Source organism: Ascaphus truei, chromosome 3 (assembly GCF_040206685.1).
Source record: "Ascaphus truei isolate aAscTru1 chromosome 3, aAscTru1.hap1, whole genome shotgun sequence".
Classification (NCBI taxonomy): domain Eukaryota; kingdom Metazoa; phylum Chordata; class Amphibia; order Anura; family Ascaphidae; genus Ascaphus; species Ascaphus truei.
This window is the reverse complement of record NC_134485.1, coordinates 354,090,024-354,112,881: the sequence shown is the minus strand read 5'-3', so window position 1 is coordinate 354,112,881 and position 22,858 is coordinate 354,090,024.

Below are 22,858 nucleotides of genomic sequence, written 5' to 3'. Positions count from 1 at the left end.
GCCCCAAGGCACCCTGGCCCCCGCCCACCCCCAGGCACCCTGGCCCCCGCCCACCCCCAGGCACCCTTCCTTTCCATTCCCCCATGCCGGGCCTTGGAGAACGATGATGCCGTGGGCAGGGCTTAATGCCGGGACGCAGGGAATTGGCCAAGGTAGCAAATGCTGGGAGGGCGGGACTTTGTTCAATGCCGGGCCGCATCCTCCAATCAGCAAGGCGCAGCATGTTTCTACAGGAGTAGCCCAACCCCTGGCATTAAAAAAAAATACTCACCGCCGGGCTGCTGCAGTCTCCTCCTCCGCGCCGCCGCTCACTCGCGCACCGCAGCTAATTACTCGCGCACCGCCGTGGACATTAAAAAAAACAGGAACACACAGGGAAAAACCGGGACATTTCCGGGACACACAGGAAACTAGGACAGCAACCGAAAAACCGGGACTGTCCCGGCAAAAAGGGGACGTCTGGTCACCCTACCCTTACCAGCCTATCACCCCAAAGTCTCAGGAAGTACCTTAGGCAGATGGCCATCCATGTCAGTCTCTGGCAGGTTCCTGGGTCCTCTGTTTCCAGGAAATATAGGTGTCTGGGTGTCTTGGTGTCTTGATCTCAGCCCAGTCTTTGTGCAGGCTTCTCTGCTCTCCTTCTGTCAGCCCAAATGTCAGCTAAGGAAATTCTCACCTGTTTCTCACATCAGGCTTTTTACAGAACTCTCATTAGTCCAGGTGGAGACTAGTTAATTGAGTGTCTGCAATCAACTATGTCTCTGCTGGATTCCCAGAGCTCTGAGACTGCTTTATTAAAACAGCGATAAGTCCCTGTTCCATGAATTAAACTCTTTTGCTTGCGCTTTCATAGTTTCTACTTCCCAGCTGATCTGGAGGGTTTTATCTACATTAGATCTGTTTCACATATAAGTCTTTCTCTTAATACATTTTCTATGATGCCACACATGATTTCATCTCTGACCATGAAAGGCAGGTCTCACTGATTGTCAGTGAATTATTTCAGTAATGTAATGAGTTATTGCTCTATGGTTTCATCACTTTTGGCATGCATGTAAAACAGTTGTATCTCACAGTAGTTTAATTACTTTTTGGCATACTCCCATATTCCTCAAATTTTGGTCAGTGTCACACTTAACCTCATACTTGTACCTTCTTCAAACTTAAAGTTATTGTAGCTAGCCTACCTCCACAAAAACGTGTAAAAAATATTGATAATTTAATGTTATCATCTTTCCCCTCAGCTCAAATCACTGCCTGGACCTTTTCCAGTTCTCTGCAACATTGCCAGATAGCTGCTGGGTGGATGGAGGATCCAATACATCAATTTCTTACAATAGCCTTTGTACCTCTGTTGGAGTACAGTTTCTTTCTAGTCTTATTGCTAGGGATTCTCTCTAAGGGCCAGATTCACAAAGCTCTGTTAAGTGACTTAACCTAATTAAACGTCATGTTAACCTCTATCGTATATCTTTGAAGGCTAATAATGTAATGTTAAGTCATTTTTTTCTCCCGGAAAGAGCATTGTGTTATCTATACCAGCCGTTAGTAATAATGAGATGCAAAACAGGCGTTCCCGCTAAAAGTGCATATCCGCTAAAGGCCATTAAGTTTAACACAGGGACTTAACATTACATTAGTTAGGTCATACCAAAATGTACTCAAATACAGACAATGAAAAATGTATTTTATAGGGTCTGGATAAGTGTAACACCACAGTTGAGTATGATTTAACTCACATAATGTTATTTCCAGGGTTATTTCCTTCTCATTTTCAACTTTGGTTAAACACCTATTTTAGGTTCTGGATGGGAGTAAGGCCAACACATACTTAATGTCACATTATTGGAAGCCAACACAACATTTCCCTACAATAATGGGACATTAAGCCTATGCTAATGAGATAAACAACTACCTTTGTATTTGCTCCTAATAAGCTTTGTGGATATGCATTAATCTCAGCAAAATAATAATCATTACTGTTATAGGTAACGTGACATTATGAGCCCTGATTTAATGACGCTCTGGGATCTGGTCCTAAATTTCCTTTATAATAATGCTATTCAATATAAGGGGCTATCTAGAATATGTTACTATCTTATACAGTTTGCATATCTTCACGCTAACTACAGACACACAATGGATTGTACTTGTTTCTTTGTATGCATGTGCAGTATGTATTGAACTCTATACTAACTGTGCTATACAGTACTAATAATGATAACACAATAAGTAGTCAAAGCGCCAAGAAAATGTAGGATCATATATGAACCATGTACAGGACAAAATAATACAAATAATTAGAGAGTTATTTGCAGGATAGGAGTGATTGTGCTTTCATACTTATTGAATTTAGAACATACATCAAAATATTACACTGTAAGATTCTTTTCTTTTTCGCTTGTAACAGCCACACATCCTGTATGAACCTGAACTATATCTCAAAACACACCCACGTTTTGTGGTTATGAGTGTACAGCCCACACACTCCTTACTGTGCTCTTCAGCCTCCATTTGTCTGACTACATTAACTCTATTCTTGTTTATTTATTCATTTTAACTAAACTAAGAAAAACCAAAACATTGTTTTGTTTCTGGACTGTATTCAAGTCGTCTTCTTCCTTTACAGCGATAGTTATTGGAACCCGAAGAAACCATAATATGGGTTTAAAATATTTTTGTTCACAAAATTAAAAATAAGAGATTTGCTATGTGATTAATGACAAGAGCCAACATAAATGAAAGGTGAAATAAATTAGTCATAACATTCCTTTCTGTGGCTCTGATAATCACACTCCGTCGAAAGGGAGGCTTGATATAAGAATGGGTAAAAACCACCTGGATGAGTGAATGAAGTCCTAGGAGACCGAAATTTAGTCAGTTGAGAGACACATTCACTAATACACACATTCAGCACTGCTTATCTCCACACACACTTTATTCCCCCACACACATTGGGATTCACACATACAATAAAATATACATTCATTTTACACATACTGTAGTATATAATCTGAACACCACAGACGTATTCACAGATAATACATTCATACATTCACATGTACTGAACCTAAAATAGGTATATGTACAGTACTGTACATATAGAAAGTAAGTCATAAAAACAGAAACACAAGACTAAGAAAAAATATGAATCTTTCAGGGGGATTGTCTTTTTTTTTTAACTTTTCAATATATACAGTATGCATTATAACAAAAATTCACTGATCTTAACAGTTAATCAATATACATCCTTACCAGATACTTAAAATACGTACCAGATACTTATAAAATCAGATACAGTAAGATGATGACATATAATAATTGATTTCTTAACATGTCAGTGACATTTTACTTAAACTGAAAATATTTAAGGATAGTTCATACTATATAACTCTGTTAAAAACAATTATCATGACATATATTTGATTTATTGCAGTTTTTAGCAGCAATTCATCTTCACTATTCACTTCAGTATGTAAATACAAAGAAATATTATATCACCAATAACTAATAAAACATAAATGATAACATTAGGGGCTAATGTTTCACTATTGCAAACTCCTCCGGGCACAAGAGCTTGCAATAATGGAACATTAGCCCCTAATGTTATCATTTATGTTTTTTTCACCAGTCCCTGTTATAATTTGCACAAGTCATAGGGAAAGAATAACTCAGGGCCGCCAACAGGGGGGGGACAAAGGATATTGGCGCCCCGGGCCCCGTGAGTCGGCCGGGCACAGTTAATTACATTTAAAAAAAAATTAAATGGCGGCGATTCTCGAGGTCCCCGCGGATGCGCAGGGCAAGCAGGGTGTCCTGCCTGCTGCCTGTGGGCCCACTTCCCATTCCCCACGTGGAACGGAGGGGGAAGCGCCAAGACAGGCCCCGCATGCGCAACCTAGCCTCCCCGCTGCCCACGTGGGACGGAGGGGGAATCATCGCGCATGCGCACAACCCCCGCGCACGCAATTCAGCCCCCCCCCCCGCTCCCAACTTGATACGGAGGGGGAAGCGCCAACTCAGCTTCCCCCTCGCGCGCCTCCTGCCATAGTCTGAACCCCGGTAGAGGTGCGGAAGTGGATAGAGGCAGCGGAGATCCACAAGATACACGGAGAGATCGCGACCCCTGTGTACCTGGTATCTGTTACCAACCACGCTGTATTATTCCTACCTAAGTGTAAGCCTCCATTTTTATTTTACCTTGTCATTATATTTTACAATCTACACTACAGGCAGTCCTCGTTTTACAACGCTTCGCTTTACAACGAATGGCTTATCCAACGCTATGCAATGAATACCTATGTTCATTTTTACAATGCCAAAATGGCTTATCCAACGCTCTTACGACGCTTTGCAAAGTTGTGTATGTGTGTATATATACACACATTCACATAAACAACGTTGCAAAGCATCGTAAGAGCGTATATATATAATATTATACTATATAATATTATACTATATAATATATTATTTATTATGTTATATTATATATATAATACACTATATAATTTATGTGTGTGCTGCATATCTTCTTGCCTGCATAAAATATTAGGTGTATTTTAGTGTTAAAAATGCCTTCAGGAACGGAACCTTTCATTTAAACAGTGTTCCTATGGGAAAACGTGTTTCGCTTTACAACGTTTCACTTTACAACGCCATTTTGAGTAACGCATTGTGTCGGATAACCGAGGACTGCCTGTATATGGTCTTTTCTTTCTTTGGAGATTGTCTGCGGGCAGTTGCTGCATCTATCACAGGGATCATCCACCTCATAAGTTGGATGACTGGTCAGTTTTGGCTGCTTTACTGTGAGTAGCCCTTTGTGAGCCCTACACTATCACTGTATTCCTTATTTAAACATTGCTGTACTATGTAATGTTTTCTATTTTCATGGCTGCAAGAGTCGCTCCTCTGGTCCTTTTTGGAAAGACAGGTTGCATTGTAATGTTTTTTTCTGTACCACAATAAGAAAACAGTTAAGTAAAAGTTGCGCGTTAAAAGATATTTTCTCGTGGTAGGTACGCTATGGGTTAGGGGGAGGGGTGCGCTATGGGTTGGGGGTGGGCCCGGCTCCTTCCATTTGTCCCGGGCCCCATGATTTCTGTTGGCCGCCCTGGAATAACTAAGTACAGTTTCGGGGTCTCGCCCCTTGATTCGGGACTAACTGTGGCAGTTAACGTGGGATCGCAGTGTAATAACCTGCATCAGCGTTGTGAATCCAGATAATGCATTAAAGAGTAGTAGTGCTGTGCATTGGTTTTAAGAAATTCTAATTTATGTTTAAACCATTTTAGTTAAATGCTCTGTATTATTAACTTTTTCTCTAAAAAAGAAGTGTAGCTAGGTTTGTATTAAGGTTCTAAAAATAAAAAAATGTGTTTTGGTTTTGCCATAACTTGAATGCTTGTTTAGTTAAGAAATTAAAGGAAAAAAAACATTGCAAAAGCAGGAATGGTTTTAAATTTTGGACAAAAAAAAAAAAAAACTCAGAGGATTTGCCACTATAGGTTCAAGCTTATATTTTTCTTGAAATCGGAAATGAGTTCCAGAGTTCAACACAGACATCTGAACAAACATCGAGATTCAAAAGCTGCAAAAATGATACATTCTTAATTAAAATCAATGGGATTTTTTTGCGTTGTTAAATCTGGTGCAATTATTTTGCTCCCCTTTTGCCCTCGTTTTGCAGCCAGGAGACTATGGGGGAATTCACTGAGCTCCAAAAAGGGCATTGGAGCTCAACCCAGCGTTAATTGCAATACAAGTCTGTAACAGGGGACTTATCCCTGTTCAAATGTGGCTCTAATCCAGCAGTGTGGTGGTTAACTGCTGGTAGGCAATTAACTAACACCACCTGGCTGATTACAGGGGTTAGAAAAAGCCTGCCCCTGAGACAGGAAGTGAGACTCCTTAGTCCACAACTGGGCTGAACAAGGAGACAGACGTCTTGAGCCTGTCAAAAGAGACTGCAAGCTGACAACAAGACACAGGGGATAATACTTCTATACCTGGATCCTGACATTATTTATTTATTTATTATTTTATTTATTTATGAAATATTTTACCAGGAAGTAATACATTGAGAGTTACCTCTCATTTTCAAGTATGTCCTGGGCACAGAGTAAGACAATAATACATGGTTACAAATACAGTTACATAAATGAACAGGGTATACATAATATACAAGACATTGCATGCACAGTTAAAGAAAATATATATTATGGGCGTATGAAACAGTTACAGACCAGATTAAAATGTGAGACAGCCTTAGATTTGAAAGAACTTAAACTGGTGGTGGATGTGAGAGTCTCTGGTAGGTTGTTCCAGTTTTGGGGTGCACGGTAGAAGAAGGAGGAATGGCCGGATACTTTGTTGAGCCTTGGGACCATGAACAGTCTTTTGGAATTTGATCTCAGGTGATAAGTGCTGCAAGTGGTAGGGGTGAGGAGCTTGTTCAGATAGCTGGGTAGTTTGCCCATGAAGAATTTAAAGGCAATACAGGAAAGGTGAACTTTGCGCCTAGACTCTAGTGATGACCAATCTAGTTCTTTGAGCATTTCGCAGTGATGTGTGTTGTAGTTGCAATGGAGAACAAAACGACAGATTGAATTGTAGAGGGTGTCAAGTTTGCTAAGGTGGGTTTGAGGTGCCGAGCCATGTACTATGTCTCCATAGTCAATAATTGGCATTAGCATCTGCTGTGCGATACGCTTTCTGACCAGGAGACTTAGGGAGGATTTGTTCCTGTAAAGTACCCCTAGTTTGGCATAGGTCTTAGTTGTCAGGGTATCAATGTGCATTCCGAATGTTAAGTGGGAGTCAAACCATAAGCCCAGGTATTTAAAACTAGTGAAAGGGGTTAGGGTGGTGTTAGCGTTGGTTCTAATCAGGAGCTCAGTCGCTGGAAGCTTTAAAAATTTAGTCTTGGTCCCAAATACCATTGTTACAGTCTTGTCAGTGTTTAAAAACACTTTGTTTGGGAAATCCAGTTTTCGAGTCTCAAAAAGTCAGACTGAAGTATGTGTTGAAGGTCAGAGAGGCTATGGCTGTGTGCATATAGGATTGTGTCATCTGCATACATGTGATTTGAGACTTCCTTACAAGCTGTGGGAAGATCATTAATGAACACTGAGAAGAGTAGGGGTCCCAGAACAGAGCCTTGCGGGACACCACAGGTGATATCCAGGGGGTTGGAGTTAGAGCCTGAGATGGACACATGTTGGGATCTTCCTGATAGGTAGGACTGAAACCAGTTTAAAGCATGCTTCCCTATTCCAGAGCTCTGGAGTTTGTTAAACAGTATCAAAAGCCTTTGCAAAATCTAGGAATACTGCACCAGTGAGTTGTCCCCGTTTCATTCCACACTGGATTTCATTGCAAACTTTTAGCAGGGTAGTTATGGTGGAGTGTTTGGGGCGAAAGCCAGATTGGAATTGGCTAGGGAAATTTGTCTTGTTATAGAAATCGCTTAATTGGGAGTGGACACATTTTTCCATGACTTTGGATAGAATTGGGAGAAGGGAGATTGGCCTGTAGTTTGAGACAGTGTTTTTGTCCCCACTTTTGAAGATTGGGACAACTCTGGCAGTTTTCCAGGTCTTAGGGATATGGCCTACAGACAGGATAGAGTTGACTATGGAAGCAATTGATTTGGCAATGGCTGGGGCACCAAGTCGTAGGAACCTAGATTGTTGTAAGTCAGGTCTGCATTGGCTGCTTAGTTTTAGTTTGAGGAGCGCTTGTGTAATCTCCTCTTCAGATACTGGGCTAAATTGAAAATTGTGGGCAGTGTTGGGAGGGGGTGGGACTGTAGGGATACTCCCAGGATGAGATTCATCTTTGGGGTTTGTGCTGCGTTTCGCTAATAAGTTAGTGGCACACCCCACAAAGTAATCATTGAATGCATTTGCAATGCTAGTGGGGTTTGTCAGAGTAATATCCCCCTTAGTGATATTACTTGGTTGCTGATGGTTAGGAGGCTGGAATATATTGTTGATAACCTTCCAGAAGTTTCCTGGGTTTGATGTATTTTGGTGGAGATTGTCAGAGTAATATTGTGCTTTTGCGTGCCTTGTTTGCCTTGTGCACATATTCCGCATGCATCTGTAGTGATTGAGATCCTTGGTAGTGCCAGTTACTTTGTAGCTTTTCCACAAGGTATCCCTGAGCTGGTAGAGTGCAATAAGGTCAGTTGTAACCAATGGAAGGTGGGTCCTCCGTACCCTTATTTTGCGTAGTGGAGCATGGGTATCGCAGAGTTTTAAGAACTCTGATTGGAAATATTTGAGCGCAGAATCAGGGTCGGGAATTAAATCGATTCTGTGCCAAGGGCAGTTGGTAAGGTCATCCAGAAACTGTTGTGGGTTAAAGTTTTTAAATGTTCTAGTGAGGAGAACTTTAGGGCTTGAATGGGGCGGTTTAATCTTCCTTACACAGTACACTATTGCATGGGCACTGAAAATATCAGGAAGGATGCCAGAGGATTGGATTCTGCTGGGGTTTGAGGAGAGAATCCAGTCTAGCAAGGAATGGTTATGCGATTTCAGGTTTGTCCGTGTGGGTTGGGAAATGAGTTGTGATAGGTTAAGTGACTTGAGTTGTATCTGGATTTTGTGGTTTTTAGGGTCAAGCCAATTGAAGTTGAAATCCCCAAGAACTAGCAGCTCACTCTTCTCATTCAGAGAGGAAATGGAGCCAAGAAATTGGGTGATATCAGTCAGGGATTGTAGAGGGGCTTTAGGGGGGCGGTAGATGCCAGCGAGCAAGATGGGCTTAGAAAAGGGGAGGCAGATTTTGCCAACTAGAATTTCAAAAGAGGGTGGGCTTGGGGGGCAATTTAACAGTGTAAATTGTAATGTGTCTGCAATATAAAATAACACCCCCCCTCCTCTCTTTGACCTATCTCTCCTAAAAATGGAGTATCCCTGGATGGCGATATTTTCATCAGGGGTTTTATGGGTTAGCCATGTTTCTGTAAGAACGATGGCTTTGGGTTTATGCATAAGGCACCATGCCCTTAGTTCGTCCAGTTTGGGCAGCAGGCTCCGGATGTTTAGATGGGCGACAGATAGCCCTTTTTGGAATTTAAAGGTGGAATTCTCAAGGGCATGGGACAGAGTTGAAATGGGAGGACCTGGGTTAGGTTCAATATCACCTGCTAAAGAGAGTAATAGTATGAGTAGAAATTTGGGAAGTTGTTTGCAAGTTGTAAATTTGTGGTGTGTGCCATTAGAGTGAGCAGTGGTTGGTGTGCTGGTTTTTAGAGTTCTCCACCAACATTCAGTAGATAGTGCAAGGATTTTGAGTAGTCCAGAGTGTATGGTGATGTTGGGTGTGGGCCAGGAGGGGGAAGTTTGTAGTGTATAGAGGGAGTAACATCTCCATGAGGCCAGGAGAAAGAAAAAAGTTAAGATACATAGCAGGTTCATGATGCCAGAGGTAGGCAGTGCTGCATTAATGCTGTTGTGAGCAAAGTGAGTGTGTGCAGACTAAACAGCAGGGGTGTGCCTGTTCCTTGTCAAATGTTTTGCTGCATTGCAATGCTGGAGTCAATTCAGGGTTTCAGTGGCTGAGTGGGTGTGGGAGGTATTTTTGTGCAGTCAGTTTTGGGAGAGGCTGCAGTGAAATAAGTTGTAAAGGGGCGTGGGGTTAAAATATGCAGGCTAACAAGCATGGGATCAAAGTGTGGTCATATAAGCTCACCGTTTATTGCCTTGAGTAAAAGTTTGCAGAAAGGATGCAGTCCCCAGTCACCTCTAGTCAAACTATAGTCTAACTATTATTGTCACTTAAAATGATCACTTTAAATGCATCACTCTTAAGATGCCAATGCTACCTTGCCAATGCAAGGGGGATATGTGTTTTATACATCTAAAGCAGTCACATGACCCTCCCCCCGCCCCAATAAATCAGCTTGTTCCAGTTGGTCAATTAACAGCACATAGTTAAGAGGGGGAAAAAAAACACCTTTTGATATTGAAACATACCAAACTTATCAATGCTTAAGGCCACTGAGTAAATCTTTTAAACAGGACTTGCACATCAAGGGACATACCAAACTTATCAATGCTTAAGGCCACATGGGTGTGGACACCAGGAGAACAAAGAAGCCTTCCCCTATAGTAACCCAGCTAACAGATAAGACTTTTCTTTTAAGACTATTATCATGTCTATCTAAGTATGTGAATGTCTCTATGTCTCTATGGTGAATCGCTGGGCTAACCACGCAGTTAGAGAGAACTGGATCACAAGTGTATATATACTCCAGAGTGGAGAGGATTTTGTTTGCTGATTTACATGTTTGCTGTGTTTAAAGCAACAGGCGCAATAAAGCCTTATTTTAATTTCACCTTAAAACAGTCTCCATTGCATACCTCTGAACACGTCTCTTTCTGTAAGGAATCCACTCCTGGCTTTGACTATAGCCTTGCAGACCTCTGCAGTTGCAAGCTTCCTCTGGCAATCAAGGGCACATGTGCTGCCTTTCATTGCAGCTTCTGCCCTGTGCCCTATCATTGGAAGAATGCTCCCACACCCTTCCCCTGTGATTGGATCTCCGCCCTTTATAGGTTGGGCTTTGGCTCTGAATCAGAGCCAAGCATAATTCCTACCCTGGACGTTACTGTCTCTGCCACAAGCCACCCTGGCTTGCCTCCTTTTGTACTAACCTCCCTAGTTCTCATCCCTAGTTCCTGTTTCCTGAGGCCTGCTGCTAGTTCCATGCAGACACCCGTTCCTGACTTCTGTGCTGAAGCGTTGGTTTCCCGACGCTGCCCCGCGGTATACTTCGGCCAGCCTGCTGAGACCGGCATCATGGGCCGAGGCCGCTCTTCTCGCAGAGGCCAGTCCCGCGCTCACGCTCGTAAGCTGAAGCGGGGAACTCCTGACTACCTGTTGCCGAACTCCTGCTTGAATAACGATGATCCTGCCTTCTCCAATCCTGACCCTGCTATGTACGACTACGAACTGCGCACTCCGGATCAGTCTGCGCTGACTAAGGTCATGATTATATAACCCCACCTCAGCCCCGCAGTCCGGTCCCGGTTTGTGGTGAGCACAATCGTAACACTTACAAAGTCAATTACAGTTTATGCCGAATCACATTCCAATTCCCCTTACCGAAGTGAATTCAGTTGTTTGAAACATTTCACTCCGTGCATGTAAATGGAAAATAGTGGTATAGTGCTGCATACCTGATTCATACTATACAAAAAGAATTATATACAAACATAGATGCATATACAGTATTGGGAATTTGTTTTTACACTTGTGTTTCCGCAGTATCAAGCTATAGACTACTACCTGGAATCTGGGGATCGGACGGTAATAGAATAATTACACTTTTCTTTAATTTTGTTCTTAGAAAGTTTTTTTTAGTTACTTACTATACTTTTATGTTTGGTTTTCTGCTTACAAAAGAGCATTGATGTCTGTGCTACATTGCTATGATTTAAATAGCTCAGTGCATGAGATAAATATTATGGTACTCTCTGTTATACAAACAGATCGAAATGTTTACATGTTTTTTGGGTATCTGCTTTCAACACAACAACTGCGTATGGATGGGAATGTTATCAACTTTGATAATATTGCACTGTGATTAGACTCTTTTTAGGGCAACAGTATTTAAACTTGTCTTTACATTTCTTGACTATGGAATGTTTCCTTGAAACATTGAGCTGTTTCCTCTGTTTCTTGAGCAAAGGATTGTTCATTTCTTCTTCGGGGGAGGGATTGCTTGCTGTTTCTGGTTTTCAAAGTGCATGCCACAGTGATTCAGCAAATGCTGCAAAATATCATTTGTCCTCATAGTTATTTCGAAAGAATACTAGAAATGGGCAGAACATTCACACAAGTTCGTGATTTTGGTGAACGTTGGACATTCGCAGCTGGCAAAATGTAGGCAATAATATGAAACTTCACCACAAATCACCAACTGGGAATAATTTACCAGTAGGCCCATATCCACAATGCTCTGTTAAGTGACTTCACGCTCCGTTAACCTAAGTTACCATCACATTAAGGTTTAACGTGTACCTTCAAAGGACAATAACATACAGTAACATTAAGTCATGTTTTATCCCGGAAACAGCATTACTAACTATATAACGGCTGTTTGTGCTTATGATATGCTGAAGCATATACCCTAACATCTGATATCCACTAAAGACTGTTACGGTTAACTCAGGGACTGAACGTTACAGTAGATCATACCTAAAGGTCGTGTCAATCCCATCTAGACCCTAAGATATAGAGGAAGAGAGAGAGAGAAATCTGTACATGCAGAAATTGATGATGTTTTTCAAAGGTCCAGAAACTTTCATGTGGTTCTATTTATTTATTTATTTATAAAATATTTTACCAGGAAGTAATACGTTGAGAGTTACCTCTCGTTTTCAAGTATGTCCTGGGCACAGAGTTAAGACAAATAATACATGGTTACAAATACAGTTACATAAATGAACAGGGTATACATTATATACAAGACATTGCATGCACAGTTCTATGGCTGGGGCCATGGTGCCTTCGCCCTGCGGAGGCTGGTCAGTGAGCGGGTGCCTTCCTTGCCATGGTGGACGGGGCATGGGGAGCGTGCCTGGGGGCATTCGGAGGGGCGTCACGGAGCTGGTTTGCCCTCATTGGACAAACCGCTCATGTGACCGGGCTGTGCGCCAAGAAATCAGTTTGAACTGGTTTCTTGCACAACGCGCTCCCGCTTGCCCGCGCGTCGCATGGACACGAACACTGCCTTAAGGCAGTCTGTTCGCTCAGCGTGCGGATGTGTCCACATGGTCTGCTGTACCATGCCCCCAGTCTAAGAAGTAAGCTGCAAAAGGAACTGTCATGTTTCATTACTCTTGATATTATTGAATGGGTTAAGGAGTCAACAGACTGTGTGCACTCTCTTGTAATTGTGGAGAAGAAAGGAGGATCCCTTCAATTAAAAGCAAATATTAAAAGCAAGCATCGCCATGTCCCAACAAGAGATTAAATCGCAGGTTAAATGGCTGGTGCAAAAAAAAAAAAAATTAAATACTGGATGCATCAAATTAATTCTATCAGACACCTCTAGCAAAAGAGAACACACGTCTATGCACATTGAATACTCCTTTTGACAGATACTTTTTAAGGAGCTTAACGTTTGGCATTTGCTCTGCAAAGTGTTCATAGGATAATGCAGCAACTTCTGAAAGAAGTGGAAGGTGTTAATGTTTATATTGATGATATCCTCATTTGGGCCTGTAACAGGTTCTATCATCGGTATTGTGAGCAACCGCTACCAATTTGATAAAGCGCCTGCGCGGCGAGAGAAATGCGTCAGAGGTCCTCACTGTTTTTCTTTTTGGCAATTATGCCCATTAAATAATGAGTTATTTTTACCTGCTTCCAGCCCTTTGTTTTTGCTGTGCTCAGCCTCCTCTCCTACAACCATGGACGTCCTCAGAGGGGGCAAGGCGGGGCGCTTGCCCCCCCCTGGATATTATCCGGTAATAGAATCACTCGAGTGAGAGTCAGAGCAGGACTGCAAGGGAGGTGCGCCATCTGACCCTGACCCGGAACTTCCTATCTGCTGCTATAGAGTGCTCCTCACCACATGCAGCTCTCTCCTGCTCTGATTCAAGAGATTCTATTACCGGCTAATTTTTTAAGCCGGAGGAGCCCTCCCCGTGCCTGTGTCCACCCAGGTAGGCATGGAGAGGTGGGGGTGAGGACTGTGAGAGATGTGAGGGGGGCTGGATGAGATGTGAGGGAGGCTGGAAGAGATGTGAGAGGGACTGGAAGAGATGTGAGGGGGGCTGGGAGAGATGTGAGGGGGCTGGGAGAGATGTGAGGGGGGCTGGGAGAGATGTGAGGGGGGGGGCTGGAAGAGATGTGAGGGGGGCTGGGAAAGATGTGAGGGGGGGCTGGAAGAGATGTGAGGGGACTGGAAGAGATGTGAGGGGGCTGGAAGAGATGTGAGGGGGGGATGGAAGATGTGAGGGGGGCTGGGAGAGATGTGAGGGGGGGCTGGGAGAGATGTTAGGGGGCTGGAAGAGATGTGAGGGGGGGCTGGAAGAGATGTGAGGGGGGGGAAGATGTGAGGGGGGCTGGGAGAGATGTGAGGGGGGCTGGGAGAGATGTGAGGGGGGCTGGGAGAGATATGAGGGGGGGCTGGGAGAGATGTGAGGGGGGCCTCCTCTCCTACAACCATGGACGTCCGCAGGAGGGGGCAAGGGGGGCGCTTGCCCCCCCCCCTGGATATTATCCGGTAATAGAATCACTTGAGTGAGAGTCAGAGCAGGACTGCAAGGGAGGTGCGCCATCTAGCAGCCTGACCCGGAACTTCCTGTCTGCTGCTATAGAGCGCTCCTCACCACATGCAGCTCTCTCCTGCTCTGATTCAAGAGATTCTACTACCGGCTAATTTTGTAAGCCGGAGGAGCCCTCCCCGTGCCTGTGTCCACCCAGGTAGGCATGGAGAGGTGGGGTGGAGGATTGTGAGAGATGTGAGGGGGGCTGGATGAGATGTGAGGGAGGCTGGAAGAGATGTGAGAGGGACTGGAAGAGATGTGAGGGGGGCTGGGAGAGATGTGAGGGGGCTGGGAGAGATGTGAGGGGGGGCTGGGAGAGATATGAGGGGGGGCTGGGAGAGATGTGAGGGGGGGCTGGGAAAGATGTGAGGGGGGGGCTGGAAGAGATGTGAGGGTGCTGGAAGAGATGTGAGGGGGGCTGGGAGAGATGTGAGGGGGGCTGGAAGAGATGTGAGGGGGGATGAAAGATATGAGGGGGGCTGGGACAGATGTGAGGGGGGGCTGGGAGAGATGTGAGGGGGCTGGGAGAGATGTAAGGGGGGGCTGGAAGATGTGAGGGGGCTGGGAGAGATGTGAGGGGGGCTGGGAGAGATGTGAGGGGGGGCTGGGAGAGATGTGAGGGGGCTGGGAAAGATGTGAGGGGGGGGGCTGGGAGAGATGTGAGGGGGCTGGGAGAGATGTGAGGGGGGCTGGGAGAGATGTGAGGGGGGGCTGGGAGAGATGTGAGGGGGCTGGGAAAGATGTGAGGGGGGGCTGGGAGAGATGTGAGGGGGGGCTGGGAGAGGTGTGAGGGGGGGCTGGGAGAGATGTGAGGGGGAGGGCTAGAAGAGATGTGAGGGGGCTGGGTGAGATGTGAGGGGGGCTGGGTGAGATGTGAGGGGGGCTGGGTGAGATGTGAGGGGGCTGGGAGAGATGTAAGGGGGGGCTGGAAGATGTGAGGGGGCTGGGAGAGATGTGAGGGGGGCTGGGAGAGATGTGAGGGGGGGCTGGGAGAGATGTGAGGGGGCTGGGAGAGATGTGAGGGGGGGCTGGGAGAGATGTGAGGGGGCTGGGAGAGATGTAAGGGGGGGCTGGAAGATGTGAGGGGGCTGGGAGAGATGTGAGGGGGGCTGGGTGAGATGTGAGGGGGGCTGGGTGAGATGTGAGGGGGGCTGGGAGAGATGTGAGGGGGGCCTCCTCTCCTACAACCATGGACGTCCGCAGGAGGGGGCAAGGGGGGCGCTTTCCCCCCCTGGATATTATCCGGTAATAGAATCACTTGAGTGAGAGTCAGAGCAGGACTGCAAGGGAGATGCGCCATCTAGCAGCCTGACCCGGAACTTCCTGTCTGCTGCTATAGAGCGCTCCTCACCACATGCAGCTCTCTCCTGCTCTGATTCAAGAGATTCTACTACCGGCTAATTTTGTAAGCCGGAGGAGCCCTCCCCGTACCTGTGTCCACCCAGGTAGGCATGGAGAGGTGGGGGTGAGGACTGTGAGAGATGTGAGGGGGGCTGGATGAGATGTGAGGGAGGCTGGAAGAGATGTGAGGGGGGCTGGGAGAGATGTGAGGGGGGGCTGGGAGAGATGTGAGGGGGGGGGCTGGGAGAGATGTGAGGGGGGGCTGGGAGAGATGTGAGGGGGGGCTGGGAAAGATGTGAGGGGGGGCTGGAAGAGATGTGAGGGGGCTGGAAGAGATGTGAGGGGGGCTGGGAGAGATGTGAGGGGGGGCTGGAAGAGATGTGAGGGGGGATGAAAGATGTGAGGGGGGTTGGGACAGATGTGAGGGGGGGCTGGGAGAGATGTGAGGGGGCTGGAAGAGATGTGAGGGGGGCTGGATGAGATGTGAGGGAGGCTGGAAGAGATGTGAGGGGGGCTGGGAGAGATGTGAGGGGGGGCTGGGAGAGATGTGAGGGGGGGGGCTGGGAGAGATGTGAGGGGGGGCTGGGAGAGATGTGAGGGGGGGCTGGGAAAGATGTGAGGGGGGGCTGGAAGAGATGTGAGGGGGCTGGAAGAGATGTGAGGGGGGCTGGGAGAGATGTGAGGGGGGGCTGGAAGAGATGTGAGGGGGGATGAAAGATGTGAGGGGGGTTGGGACAGATGTGAGGGGGGGCTGGGAGAGATGTGAGGGGGCTGGGAGAGATGTAAGGGGGGGCTGGAAGATGTGAGGGGGGCTGGGAGAGATGTGAGGGGGGCTGGGAGAGATGTGAGGGGGGGGCTGGGAGAGATGTGAGGGGGCTGGGAAAGATGTGAGGGGGGGGCTGAGAGAGATGTGAGGGGGGGCTGGGAGAGATGTGAGGGGGGGCTGGGAGAGATGTGAGGGGGAGGGCTGGAAGAGATGTGAGGGGGCTGGGTGAGATGTGAGGGGGGCTGGGTGAGATGTGAGGGGGGCTGGGTGAGATGTGAAGGGGTTGGGTGAGATGTGAGGGGGCTGGGTGAGATGTGAGGGGGACTGGGTGAGATGTGAGGGGGCTGGGAGAGATGGCTGGGTGGAATGTGAGGGGGGCTGGGAGAGATGTGAAGTGAGCTCTGGACTCTTCCTCCCCCCCCCTCCATTGTATTGTATCGTATGTCTATTTATATAGCGCCATTAATGTACATAGCGCTTCACAGTAGTAATACATGTGGTAATCAAATAAATAACAGATAATATAAATAACAGATCATGGGAATAAGTACTTTAGACATAAAAGTAACATTTCGGAAGAGGAGTCCCTGCCCCGAGGAGCTTACAGTCTTATTGGTAGGTAGAACGTACAGAGACAGTAGGAGGGAGTTCTGGTAAGTGCGTCTGCAGGGGGCCAAGCTTTATGTATCATGTGTTCAGAATATCCACAGTGCTATTCATATGCTTCTTTAAGCAAGTGTGTCTTAAGGTGGGTCTTAAAGGTGGATAGAGAGGGTGCTCGTCAGGTACTGAGGGGAAGGGCATTCCAGAGGTGTGGGGCAGTCAGTGAAAAAGGTTTAAGGTGGGAGAGGGCTTTAGATACAAAGGGGGTAGAAAGAAGACATCCTTGAGAAGAACGCAAGAGTCTGGATGGTGCATAACGAGAAATTAGGGATGAGATGTAAGGAGGGGCAGAAGAATGTAAAGCTTTAAAAGTGAGGTGAAGAATGGAGTGTGAGATGAGGGATTTGATTGGAAGCCAGGAGTGGATTTCATGAGGAGAGATGCTGAGACAGATCTAGGAAAGAGTAGAGTGATTCTGGCAGCAGCATTTAGGATAGATTATAGGGGAGACAGGTGAGAGGCAGGAAGGCCGGACAGCAGCAGGTTACAGTAATCAAGACGGGAGAGAATGAGGGCCTGAGTCAGAGTTTTAGCAGTCGAGCAACAGAGGAAAGGGCGTATCTTTGTTATATTGCGAAGGAAAAAGCGACAAGTTTTAGAAATGTTTTGAATGTGAGGGGCGAATGTGAGAGAGGAGTCGAGTGTGACCCCTAGGCAGCGTGCTTGGGCTACTGGGTGAATGATTGTAGTTCCAACAGTAATGTGGAAGGAGGTAGTAGGGCCAGGTTTGGGAGGAAGTAGGAGGAGCTCTTTTTTAGCCATGTTGAGTTTAAGGTGTCAGAGGGCCATCCAGGATGATATAGCAGAGAGACATTCAGAAACTTTGGTTTGTACAGCAGGTGTAAGGTCAGGTGTTGAAAAGTATATTTGTGTGTCGTCCGAATAGAGGTGATAATTAAACCCAAAAGATGTTATTAGGTCACCTAGAGAGAGTGTGTACCGAGAAAAGAGAAGAGGTCCCAGGACAGAGCCCTGGGGTACCCCCACAGAGAGATCAATAGAGGAGGAGGAGGTGTTAGCAGAAGAGACACTGAAAGTACGATGGGAGAGGTAGGATGAGATCCAGGGGCAGTCCTGTTCAACTGAGTAAAACAAACACAAAACATCTCCCCCGGCATTTTCTCTTCTCCCCCCTCCCCCCTCCCCCCCTCCCCCCTCCCCCCCGTCCGGCTCTCTGCCCCCCTCCCCCCCACCCCGGCTCTCTCTCCCGCCCCCTCACTTTCCCCCTGTCCCCGGCTCTCTCTCCCCCCCATCTCTCTTCCCCCTTCCCCTTGGTGAGAGAGTACCTGTTGCTAAAAATTTTAAATCCCACCACTGCGTACAGTACGTTAACGGCGCTATAAATGCCAAAAACTGACTCCGGGAGTATCGGGACGGAGGTGGGTGGGTCCCTCTGCGCCGCGGCAGGCAGCTAGTGGTAGGCTAGCCTACGCTGCTACGCAGGAGGAAGTGCAGCGCAGTGTCATTGGTAGCACTCGGGAGTGAGGCGGCTCTCATTGGTAGCACTACCTACCAATGAGAGCCGCCTCACTCCCAAGTCGGGACCAATCTGTGCTGCGGCTAGGCCCGCCATTGCGCTGCGGCTAGGCCCGCCATTGCGCTGCGGCAGTGCCGGTGCCAACAAGTCCACTCATCATTGGTAGCTGAGCTCTACCAATGAGAGAGCCGCCGCCGTCCCTTGATGACCCAGTCCCTGAGTCGGATCAATCATGGTCGAACTCTGACCTCCACACTCATCATGCGGCCTCCCGCCCATCATGCTCCTGCCTCCTCTGATTCGTCGTCAATTTGCGCAGGCTCACAGTTCAGAGAGTCTGCTGAAGAGTGAAGACGCAGGCAGCAGCACTCTCTCTGCACAATAGGCCCCGGCGGTCCCGGCACTCTGCAGAGTAGACTGCAATTAGTTCTGAAATCTGAATCAAATAATCCACAGACTACAGTAGTTTTGCTGCCTCTGGGGGCAGGAGGTAGCATTTGGAATTGGCAACAATCTGAAAATTAGGGTACAAAGACAACACAACGTTTTGCTGGGTGCCAGTGCCACCACATGCATCATGGTGACTATTTATTAAGCTGAGCTGAATAGAGTGTGAGATTCTGAGAGAATGGAAAAATATTATGGAAAAAGCAAGACGGGCAGGGTGAGAGTGAGAGAGCAGCGAGAGAGAGTAAAAGTAAAATAGATACAGCAAAAGAGAGACAAAGAAGCATGATGCTACTATGGATGGAAAAAGAAAGATGGGGAGAGAGAGGGAGCAAATGATAGAAAAAAACCCTGCGCTGTGTCTTGTGTGTTGTTGAAAAAACAAGGAGAAGCAGACAGTGAGAAACGAGGGAAAGCAAGCAAACACTTGCAGAAGATGTGGGATTATATCTGGTGAATGATGTGGGTGCCATCCAAAGCTAAGGCAAGTGCTGTGGGGTTATAACTGGTGCTGTGTGGCAAGTGTTTTGGGTGCAATCTAGTGCTGTGGCAAGTGAAATCTGGCACTACAGTATATATATATATATATATATATATATATATATATATATATATATATATATATATGTAGCCAGGTCCCCCCTCGCGCACTCACCCCCTCCTTCCCCGTTGCGAGCGCGCGGTGTGGATGTGCGGCCGGTTGCCATGACGCGATCGGGTGGTTACTATGGTGCGGTCGGGCGGTTGCCGGGGACGCGATCGGGCCGGTTACCGAGGCCGCGATCGCGTTGCTGGGGTCCCCGGCGGCCGGTGAGCAGGGCGCCGCCATGTTAGGGCTGTTGCGCATGCGCAGTGGCAGAGCACAGCGCGGGAGGCCCCAGATAGCTCGCGCATGCGCGAGATGAGTCTGCCAGCCCCCAGGGTGCATAGGGGCAGAGACACCTGACGCCAGGGAGCCAATAGGGCTGAGGGATTTGCCTGGGAATAGATAGATACATTTCGCGGGGTTTTGCAGCCACGCAGGCAGTCAGGATCCGGACCAGCTAGGGGTAAGAGGTGGATGCAGGGGTCAGTGACCCTCTGCATTAGGCCAGCAGCCCCCAAGGTCCCAGTTAGGTCCTGAGCCACCTAGTAGCTTGTGGAGTATAGGGACAGGCCCTAGATAGGGACACTGCCCCATTTATTGGTAGCTTAGTCAGGCACACAGTGCTGAATCCGTGCGGCCCTGTGAGGTGGGTTCTGGGCTCAGAACACCACCAATGACCCTGGGACTAAGGTGATATTATCCGCGCTGGAATTCACCCAACGCGGTGTGGAGGACAACGTCGGATCGGGCGGATCTCCAGTGATATCGCGGTACCCGTGGCTGGAGCCCCGGGCAGGTAACCTACCATTCACGTGCACCAACAAGGCCTAATCACCAGACATAGTGGCTGCGCAGTCACACATATATACAGACATTGGTGTTTGACATTTGGGAGTGCGAGACATTTGGGTGGGGGTTACTGGACACAGGGTGGGGTCACTCTGTGGGAGGATTGCGTCCGCCGTGACGCCTAGAGGTGATAGCTTCCGCCGTGGCGCAGAGTGGTTAGCGTCCGCCGTGGCGCAGAGTGGTTAGCATCCGCCGAGGCGCATAGTGGTTAGCGTCCTGTGTGACGCCACATGTGGCTCCTCTAGAGAGGAGTCATGGTTATGTGATGTGTGTTATTATATGTTTTGCCATGCAGTAAAGCCAGTCCTGTTTTATATTTGCTCGCTTTGTGTGGTTGTTTCCTGTGAGGGTCTCCTCCCACTCCGTTGGGATCCCTCCCAGGTGGAGGCGTTGCACTCAGAGATGTATAACATGCATGTACCCCAGGTTCCCCAAGCGGAGGCTTAGGCTCCTGAGAGCCACACAGGTTGCACAGCAGGTAGTAGCGGTTGTATTCATAGGGAATACCCGTTACATTTGGAGGCGCTGCTGAGAGAGTCCTGGGTGCCCCACTTTGTAGTTACCGTTACCCTGTCAGTCAGCATGTCCGTGCTCACGCCCAAACAAGTGGCCGACTGGGCAGAAAAGCTAGGAGAGCTTCTGCGACACGTGGTCGCCGTAGACGGGGTGCCTGCTGATGTCTCCATGTTTACTGTCTGCAGCGCAGTAAGGACATTACCTGGTCTGGCGGGCGTCCGCCTAATCAGCAAGCACTATAACATTGACCGGCAAGAGAATACCCTATTGCTAGCCACTGAACAAGCTATACTTCCTGATAGAGGCCCACGAGTAGTGTATCTACCAGAGACTTTACCGCAAGGGTGCCCTCTAATTTACCCCGGAACCGTTTCCAGTCATGTCACTTCCCTCCCCAGACATGAGGGTTGGGACGACAGAGATATGGCCGCCAGTACACCCATCCGATCAGATATAGCACTACCCAGAGTGACCTTCTCTTCTGATGCTAGGCAAGGGGCCACCAGCTGGGCCGGTAGTCCGCCAACATCACCGGTTACTAACAGGTCCATGAACAGTTCTACCCCAACCCCTAACAGGCAGCGAGCAGCGATAGCCAGTAGCTCCGACAATGATGGCTCTCTGCTAGGAGTGACATTCCCGCAGCTTGTGGAAGCGATAACTACGTCCGCTCAAGCCCAAAATTATAGGAAACTGAAGGCGTTCTCAGGAACGGTTCCTGTCCCCACAGGTGAAGAAAGTATCGATTCTTGGAAGGAGCACACTCTCAAGGTGATCGACGAATGGCCCTGCTCTGAAACGGTCAGACGGCAGAGAATCCTGGAAAGCCTACGACCCCCAGCGGCCACCATGGTCAGTGCACAGCGTGACCAAGACCCTGATCTCTCTGCTCACCAGATGGTAGACTTGTTAGTACAGATCTATGGCAAAGAGGAAGAGGAGAGCGAGCTGTGGTTCAAATATTACGCTCTCAGACAGAAGGAGAAGGAAGACCTGTCCGACTTCCTGCAGCGCATACAGCTGGTCCTGTGGAAATTGCGAACTTGCGGCCTCATCCTATCTTCAGAGATGGACGAAGCAGTTCCTCCGAGGAGCCATCCCCACGCATCACATCGTGATTATGATCAGGTGCTCACTAAAGGAGGGACCTCCCCCTACCTTCATGGACATTCTGGGGATCGTAAAAGGGCATGAGGCCTATACCAAGCTGCATGCAGGCACCAAGGTCAGAGATCCTCCGACCAGTAACACCCCGGGAGCCTCCGCTCGGCGGACCAAGACACCTGTCAAAGAGGAAGATGCGCCACCCAAGTCGCCCTCAACGAAAGGGCGGGCTTCGGGGAGATCCTCCCCCACTTACCCAAGACGACTGGACCTTAAAGACATTGTTTGCTTTAACTGTGGACAGAAAGGCCATTTCTCTAGGGAGTGCCCTAATGGAGCCACCCAAGAAAAGGAAACGCCCCGTAAAGGAAGCTCGGCCAGGGCTATGATCTGTCAGAGGCAGACCTCAGAAGCCAAAACAACCGAGGCCACCCCCACGCCTCCCGAAGCCCCTCCTGACCTGAACCCAGGCGAAGGAACTCCAAGGGGAGATGGTTACTGTCAGGTGGGTTCGGCCATCGTACGTGTGGTAGTAGAGGGAGTCTATGCTGCTGCTCTATTGGACACCGGGTCTCAAGTGACCATAATATACCGGCACTTCTACGACCAGCACCTGAAGCATTGTCCCCTGCGGTCGGCGGAACATATGAAGGTGAGGGGGTTGAGCAACGAGGATTACCCTATCGATGGGATTGTGAGCGTTCAACTGGAGATACTTCAATTGAATACCGGCAAGAAACATCCCATGAATGTGGAGGCAATGGTGTGCCCAAAGTCTCAAGGACAGTGTCAGTACCCGGTCATCCTGGGGACAAATA